This window comes from Meles meles, chromosome 7, assembly GCF_922984935.1.
Source record: "Meles meles chromosome 7, mMelMel3.1 paternal haplotype, whole genome shotgun sequence".
In the NCBI taxonomy this organism is placed as follows: domain Eukaryota; kingdom Metazoa; phylum Chordata; class Mammalia; order Carnivora; family Mustelidae; genus Meles; species Meles meles.
The window spans coordinates 56,331,461-56,337,460 of NC_060072.1; positions in this window are offsets into that span (position 1 = coordinate 56,331,461).

The window sequence follows — 6,000 nt, forward strand, 5'->3', positions numbered from 1 at the left end:
CCTCATTTTAAAAAGACAAAAACACTGGACCAAATATAGTATACTTAAAAGTCAAAATACAAATTAAATGTTCAACTTCATTCAGTTAAATTAAGCCAACACATGCTCATTACTAAGGAAATGGAAGGAAAGAAGTAAAGGAGTTCAAAAACACAAAATCCCGCTTCCAAAAGCTAAAGGAAAAAACCTCAATGTCAAATGAAGACATACAACCAAGAAAGAGTAAATAGTAATAACACTGTGTTATCAGTGTGTATCCAATCTTTCTGTAAGAAATATGTAAATAGACATAATGAATAAAAACTAGGTGACTTTTCATTATCAGTTTGCCAAAGGTTTTTTAAATGGGTAATCCCAAGATTAGGTCAAGAGTGTGGTGAAATAAGCCTCCCAAATGCGGCTGGTGAGAGTATAAATTAATGTAACTATTCTGCAGAGCAGTTTGACAATATGCTTTCCGGAGTCTAAAAAGGCATACCCCGGGCCCCTCCTTTAAGAATTTATCTTAGGAAATGATAGTACTATTTTCCAAAGCTACAAATAAAGATGTTAATTGTAACTTAATAGCTGGCACGTCTTGCAAACAATCTCATTCCATCCTCACAATTACTATTACCTCCATTTCACAGTGAAATTACTTGTTCAATCACACAGTAAGTGGGAGGGCTATGATCTGAATAACATGGCCTCCACATCTAAGCAGAAACAAGAGCAGAGGGGCTGTATAAGCTATGCCAAAGGGCTTGGCCTTCATTCAAGGCAAGTGGGGAGCAAGCCGCTGGAAGATTTTAAGCAGGAGAAATGACAAAATCAGGTGGGCCTTTGCTGTGTAAAGAACGGTTGGGTAGGGAAGACATAAAGCAAGATGTGAAACACTTGTACAAGTTAGAGAATTAAATATAAATGGAGAGAAGACACATCCAAGAGATGTTATAAGACTAGAATCAAAAGAACCCGTCACCAGTTAGATCTGAACTGTTAAGGGGGAAGGCAGTATCAAGGATGACTCTTAGGTTTCTGACTCTAGCAAATGGGTAGATGATAGTGCTACTTATTTACATCACCGGGGGAAAGACAGGTTGAATTTTAAGAATGTTGAGTTCAAGGTGCCTATGGAACCTCAAGAGGAATAGACTATTGTATTCAGGAGTCTGAAGCTCAGAGGCCATGACTGGGCAAGAGAGAAAGATTTGGAATCCATTAGCCACATTATAGTTTAGTCATGGCCAATGGATGAGGTCATGCAGGGAGAGCAAGAGCAAGAGAAAAAAGATGTTGGGAATCAAGGGAATTACTGATGTTTTAAGAAGCTCTAAGGCAGGCTAAGAAGGACAAACTAGAAAAGCAGTGGACATAGCCATTACAAAAAGTCAAGAAAAGAGTGTCAAGGGCACCTGGGTGGCTCAGTGAGTTAAGCCTCTGCCTTCGGCTCAGGTCATAATCTTGATCCCAGAGTACTGGGATCAAGTCCCGCATCGGGCTCTCTGCTTGGCAGGGAACCTGCTTCCTCCTTTCTCTCTCTGCCTGCCTCTCTGCCTACTTGTGATTTCTCTCTGTCAAATAAATAAGTGAAATCTTTAACAACAACAACAAAAAAGACTGTCAAGCCCGGAAAGAAGCCCACTGAGTTCATGCTCAGAGAAGCCCTGATAGTAAGGTCTAAAAAGTTTTTCTCTGATTTAGCAACAACGTGACCAATGGACATGGTGGTTTTCCTGAAGACAGTCTTGCAAAGGTGAGATTGCAGTGAGTAGAAAAGGGAATGAGAAGGAACAAAATACAAACAGTGGAATAGAAACTACTCTTTCAAGAAGCTTGACTGTTAAGGAAAAAAGGATCATACCTCACTACAGACAGATATAAGACACTTACACCCTAAAAGATCCTAATGATTTCATAACCAGACTGTTTGTTTTGTTTAATCAAACAATTCATCATAAGCAGGTATTAGAGGAGTGTCCTGAGAAGTGAGAATTTCTCTGTTGCAAGCTTGGGAAAGTTGCAGATGGACTTCTGCTACTTACAGCCCAAACTTTATTTTCAAATTATGTAGAGCACACATTGGGGGGTTTTGTCAGGGCTGTTTTGACAAAACTTTTTAATAACTGTGAAGTACAATTTTAAGAATAAAGGAATTATCATTTCTAACATCAGATGTACTTATTTTCAAAGGCTGAATAATGCTTTTATAACCAGGAAAAGATGATGGTGGTAGTGGGGAATAAGTAAATAAATAAAAGGCTAGAAAGTATTTGTAAATTTTGCTTCTTTTCATCTGATCCTAAAGAAAAATAATTGGAATAAATATAGTGATGTCCTTTTTCTCTGATATAAAGAATAATAATTTTTAAAATGATGTTTGTTTTTGAAGGCCAGCAATTTTTAATGGCTTTCCCATTTTCTGAGTAAATACAGGACTCTATATACTCTGTTTTAAAATTCACAGTGACTTTCTGGACTAAAAATGACAACATTCAATAACAATATACATGTTTATAAATGTAAACATTTACCTTTAGGAACAATCTTTAATCAGTAACTGAACCTCTTGTTCAGTGTTAGCTAAGCTAAACAGCAGGACAGGATATTCTGACCTAATAGAAAAATGCTGTTTTAATTGAAAAATGCTTTTTAAATTTGTGTAGGGGCGCCTGCGTGGCTCAGTCCTTTACGCGTCAGACTCCTGATTTCAGCTCCTGTCCTGATTTCAGGGTCCTGAGATCAAACCTCACACCCAGGCTCCTGCCCTGGGTGTGGGTCTGCTTGAGATTCTCTCTCCCTCTCCTTGTGCCCCTCCCCAACTCACTCATCTGTAAGTTGATTTATTTATTTGTGTAAAGCCAGTCTTTGTATCGAAGAAAAAGTTCTAGTCCTCCTTCGGACACCACATCTTAGGAATATCTCAAACCACTACTATGAAGAAACTAGAAATTAAATGGAATTTGAAAATTAATATCACCATGTTGTCAAATTACAAAAATCAGCTCTTCTCTACAAGATATATATATTGGAATTTTAACTCTCATGACCCTAAGAGTTAGGTATTGGGGTGCCTGCATGGCTCGGATGGTTCAGTGTCTGCCTCTAGCTCAGGTCATGATCCCAGGGTCCTGGGATCGAGTTCCGCATCAGGCTCCTGGCTTCTTCCTCTGCTCATGCTCTCTCTGTCTCAAATGAATACATAAAATCTTTAAAAAACAAAACAAAACAAAAACCCAGGTATTATTATTACCTGACTTGAGTCTGAGAAAGGTTAAGGAGTTGACTCAAAGACACATACCTAGCAAATGGCAAGTAAGAACTCACACCCAAGTTTTCTCACAGGAGATTTTGTTGAGAAGACAAAAATGCAAAATATAAGTAGTTCAAAATAACAGTCTAAGCAATGCCACTGTCTTAAAATGCACTTCTGTGATTATTGGTCAAACTTACACAGATACGAGGTATGAAAGTTGGAACAAATGAGAGTTCTCTGAGCTGGGGAACCATTAGCCAGCTTCAAATTTCAGCTCTGCCATATACTGGCCATATGACTTGAAGGAAACTCAGTTTCCTCATCTGTAAAAATAAGGTAATTAATGCCAACTGTCAAGAGCTGTTGTGAGGTTCAAATGGATACCACAGAAAGCACCAAATATGTGTGCAGCCCACATGGTGACTGCGGACTACACACTGATTCCTTCCTTCTTAGGAAAGGCTGTATGTGCAACTCACTTAGATCTTGAACAATAGATTGAATTGGGATATTAAAAGAGAATGGGGAAGCTCATTCAAGGAAGAGAAAACACACAGTAGGAGACACAGCAGGGAAAATGTGTTTAAAATAGTTTAACTGAAGCAGAACATTTGTATTGAATAGTATATAATAAGCCTGGAAAGCAGTTTGGGGCCAGATTACATAGGGCCTCAGCTAGAGAATTTAGCTTTTATATTATAAGTAGCAGGGAAGGATGGAAAATGTGGTTCCTTTTTAAAATTATGCTTTATTAGATTTATTTTCTGTTCTAAAGCCATACCTGTGCATTGCTAAAAGTCTGTAAACTACAGAAATGGGTAAGGAAGAAAGTATGAATCACCTTATTCAATCTTGGGAGAGAGATAAGTTTTTTTATTGTTATATCCTTTGGTGGTATTTTTTCTTTAAGCTAACTTTTTTTTTAATATTTTATTTATTTGACAGAGAGAAATCACAACTAGGCAGAGAGGCAGGCAGAGAGAGAGGAGGAAGCAGGCTCCCTGCGGAGCAGAGAGCCCAATGCGAGGCTCGATCCCAGGACCCTGAGATCATGACCTGAGCCGAAGGCAGAGGCTTTAACCCACTGAGCCACCCAGGTGCCCCCCTTTGGTGGTATTTTGATCCAGTTTTTCATTTTCTTTTTTTTTTTAATTAATTTATTTGACAGGGAGAGAGACACAAGCAGGGGGAGTTGGGGAGGGAGAAGCAGGCTCCCTGCTGAGCAGAGAGCCCAATGTGGGGCTCAATCCCAGGACTCTGGGATCATGACCTGAGCCAAAGGCAGACACTTAACAACTAAGCCACCCAGGTGCCCCAGATTCAGTTTTTCTATCACCGTGTATATTTGTTATTTAAATACTAATAATGACATGTATAAATACACATGCACATATCAGAAAACACTAAGCACGTTTACAAAACTGCTTTTTTTATGCAAAGGCTTGCCTCTAAAAAAAAGTAATTACATACTTAGGATGGTCAGATGGCCCGTAAGAGCTCCCTAACGCTGGAACAAATGAGGTTTGAGCAACACATTTATTGGGTACAGTGTTTGCTTATCTTTATGATGGGTCTTACCCTATAATTTCAACTGAAGGCTTAACATTTTTTCCTTTTAATTATAATCTAATGAAGTTATTTAATTTTTCAAGAAATGATTGCTACCATCACACTAAGGGTTGCCTCTGGGAGTATTTGGATATCTCTCCTCCAGTTTGAAGGTTTGAGCTTGAAAATGGATGAGATAAAAGTGGACTTTATTTTTTTTTAATATTTTATTTATTTGACAGACAGAAATCACAACTAGGCAGAGAGGCAGGCAGAGAGAGAGAGGAGGAAGCAGGCTCCCTGCGGAGCAGAGAGCCCGATGCGGGGCTTGATCCCAGGACCCTGGGATCATCTTGATCCCAGGACCCTGGGATCATGACCTGAGCCGAAAGCAGAGGCTTTAACCCACTGAGCCACCCAGGCGCCCCTAAAAGTGGACTTTAAGTGGCTTAGTCTGACCAAAGAAAGATCTAAGGAAGGGAATCATGGAACAAAAGAGACCATATTGGGCACTGGCAACAAGTCAGATCTAAGTCAAAAAGGGCTAAGACTGGTGCAGTGGCAACAGACATGGGACGAAAGCAATAAATGCAAGAAACAGTACAGAGAGAGAATTGAGAGGATTTGGTGATTCATGAGCTATGGAGGGTGGGGATGAGTAATGAGAAAGATGACGCTGAGCTGTCACCTTCGGCAATTTACATAATCTTCCATTTCCGCATCTATAAAGTGGGGTTAATAAGTGTACCTTCCTCATAGGGTTGTTGAGAGGATTAAATGGATGACGTCTAAGATGCTTAGCACAATAACTGGAGTGTGTTCTCAGGAAGTGTTAGCTATTACTGTTTATATAGCTGTTGAGCGTAGATGACTGGGTTAATAATGACGTTCTTTTTTTATTTAAACAGGCTCCACACCCAGCATGGAACCCAGTGTGGGGCTTGAACTCCCGAACCTGAGATCAAGACCTGAGCCAAAATCAAGAGTCAGACGCTTAACTGACTGAGCCACCCAAGCGCCCCAATAATGACATTCTTTTTTTTTTTTAATTTATTTCATAGAGATCATAAGCAGGCAGAGAGGCAGGCAGAGAGAGAGAGAGGAGGAAGCCGGCTCCCCGATGAGCAGAGAGCCCGATATGGGGCTCGATCCCAGGACCCTGGGATCACAACCTGAGCTGAAGGCAGAGGCTTTAACCCACTGAGCCACCCAGGTGC